This window comes from Bidens hawaiensis, unplaced genomic scaffold (genome assembly GCF_021521415.1).
Source record: "Bidens hawaiensis isolate Kalapana, Puna unplaced genomic scaffold, B.hawaiensis_p1.1 tig00011438_1, whole genome shotgun sequence".
NCBI lineage: Eukaryota > Viridiplantae > Streptophyta > Magnoliopsida > Asterales > Asteraceae > Bidens > Bidens hawaiensis.
The window spans coordinates 70,544-73,711 of NW_027491891.1; the positions used below are offsets into that span (position 1 = coordinate 70,544).

General features: G+C 37.2%; 1 pseudogene; it reads right to left on the reverse strand.

The window, feature by feature from the left end:
• Positions 1–540: 540 nt before the first annotated feature.
• Positions 541–2,964, reverse strand: LOC143537944 (L-type lectin-domain containing receptor kinase IX.1-like; annotated as a pseudogene).
• Positions 2,965–3,168: the final 204 nt, after the last annotated feature.

Here is a 3,168-nt window from a genome sequence, read left to right on the forward strand (position 1 = left end):
ATAAAGTCTTATGTAGTGATATTCTTCAAGAATAATTGCAGAATAATATGGGTTTCAAATGAGTCTTTCAAGTTTTTTCTGTAGATTTGATCAGTCTCGAGTGTGTTACTATTAACAGGTATTTGCAGTGCATATGAATAATAACATTTATTGCGTAGTCTTCTGGATAAATAGCTTCGAACCATAACTGATTACAGTGGTCCGGCTACTATTTGCGTAGTTGGTTAACCGTATATAGTGAATGTTAAATTCTAGTTTTCAGGTTCTTGCGTTGAGTAAGCCAACAAGTCTTAGTGACATGAAGGCCCTGCTCTATTGGCAATTTTCAAATCATAAATGCATACCTTTTTTTTTCTCGCAGCGTGTTACGTTTATGAATCAAGTGGTTTCACCAAAACTACAAAATCTTCATCTAAAATTTCTACTTAATGTTGGGGCTTCCAACCCCAAAGGTTAAAGAAATTTTTTACATGAAGGTAAATGTAATATGATAATATATATTCATTCAAAAAATTGCTACAATGTTGCCAATAAAGGTATTTAACGACCATATAAATAAGATGAAGATGCTGACAAATCCACATTAGAGCCACCATGTAACAATGGCATGCGTGTTGTTGAGTAAGACGCTACAGGCATCTTTGAAGGCAGTTTAAGGAGGGAAGCTTCAGAGTTTAGTACTTGAATCAATTGTCTCATCGATGGGCGGAGTTGTGAGTCAGGATGTACGTACCATAACCCAATGATTATTATACGCTTGACTTCATCTTCATCAAATTCTAACCCTAGACGTGGATCAACTGCTTCGAAAATGGACCCAACCCATAAAGCTCCCAAACCCATTCCGGTAACCATATTTTCTTTTCATGTGCGTTGTAGTCAATGGCTTTTCTCCCACATACTATTTCTAATGCAACAACGCCGAAGCTAAACACATCTGTTTCTTTGCTTGCCTTGCCCGTCACTACAGATTCAGGAGCCATATAACCCAAGGTGCCGGCCAAAAGTGTTGTCTGGGAGCCTTTCTCTATTAGATATTAGGAATTTTTACATATTTCCCCTTGCTAAATACCCTTAATTACATATATCCTCAACTCCAAAAATCAATTACATATTTCCCCTTTTTATATGTGTTAGGAAGGGGAAATATGTAATTATTTTTTTAGTTTTGGGGAAATATGTAATTAAGGATGTTAGGAAGAGAAAAATATGTAAATGCCTAAACATATATTAATGTGACAATTTATATTATATCTAGACTTAGGATAAGGATGTCGGGACATAGGATTAATTTAGGTTGATAATTGCAACCGTTATTTTAACGGTTACATGCTCCCGCCAAACCGTCAATCCATTGTTGTATATATAAGAACATGTTGTAAACTTTTATGGTTACCAAAATATTCAATATAATATACACTTTCTTTTGGTCTATCGTTTTGTGCATAATGATTATATGAACACACATATTCAAACACAATGAACACAAATACGATAATGATGTTGACGATGATAACGGTTTCCGCTAATATTCTCATGGTCAACCAACTTGGCTAACCCAAAATCACCAAGCTTTGCAATGAAGTTTGAGTGCAACATCACATTACTTGATTTGATATCTCTATGCAAAACACACTGCTCCCGGTCTTCATGTAGATATAATAAAGCGGAAGCCAAACCTATAGCAATTTTGTACCTTGTTCCCCATGACAACAAGCTCTTTCCCTTGAAAAGATGTGAGTCTAAGCTTCTGTTTTCCATATACTCGTAAACAAGCAGAAGTTCTCCTTTCTCATGGCACCAACCAATGAGTTGCACTAGATTTTTGTGCCTCAACCGACTAATGATCCTGACTTTCGATGCATACTCTTTGATTCCTTGTTTGGAAGTCTTTGACACCCTTTTGACTGCTACATATGAGTTCAAATCTTTCAAAAACCTCCTTGTCCAAGCTTCTCTTTCTCTGTAAAGTCGGTGGTTGCCTGAGTTAGTTCATGGTAAGAGAATCTTCTAGGACCGGTGGCGCCCATCTCAAATTCATGGTTCATTTCCATAGAAAATCCAACTTCCTCTGCTTCATCACCATTTGTTTACATCTTTCTCCAAAAGACGAGTGCAAGTGTAACAAAAAGCGTGATTAGAACCAATACTCCAGCTATTAATCCCATCACAAGCCCGGTCTTGTTTCCTGACACGTTTTTTTCGTCAAGTTGTGTATTAATCATACTACTGAAAATCCAAGACTTTAAAGTGTTCCGATCAAGCAACTCAGCAGTTGCAGCTGTAAACCCGAAAACAACCCATTCAGGCAACTCATGCCGGAGATCAGCATAGTAACTCATTCCATTGTCTTGAGAGACTGTGTCGTTAAGGAAACCAGTGAAGGAAACAGTAAGATTTTTTGAAGCCGAATTATTTTGAATCCAGACTCGACACTGTCTTCCAGTTGACAGGTCATTGAGCCATCTAGTTTGAATAGAAACATACTGAGAGTTAGTGTTGATACTGACATGACCACATTCAGAACGGTTTTCCCCAGTGTTGCAATAAGGATCAAACTTCACCAAGATATACCGATCAGAGATATCATTGGTATCTAACTGATCAGGAGTCATAGCACCACGTATCGGAAGAACTATTCTAAGCAAGGAAGAATACAAAGCCATCATCTTGACGATGAAGTTTATCTGGGTCAGAAAACTTTATAAATGTGAAACTAGTAAAAAAGTTTGCTAGCTGACCAGAGCTTTTGTCCCAAAGATGAAGCCGTTCAGTATATGTCACCTGCCCAACGACCCTGTCACTTCTGTTTTCTGGGGTTACTTGAATTGCATCTTTAGACATATAAGCTCCACCATCTAATACGAACTTGCCCTTATCAGTTGGACTGATGTTTGTATAATAGAAGGAAACCAAAACTGCATAAGGGATTAAGATAAGAAGGAAGCAAGCTAATATGGTCATGATTTAGCAGAAAACTTGCTAAAGAATTTGCGAAATTATTTTTGATCCGAAACGAAGGAAGTCGTTCAAAATATTGCAGAAATTCGACCATGTATCATATTATAACGTTGTTGCTGAGAGGCTTTCTAATGGCAAACAATCTGCTGTGATTGGAAGCTTCAATGAGCAAAAAAGAATTTGGAGCACACCAAAAAGTAAAACTGG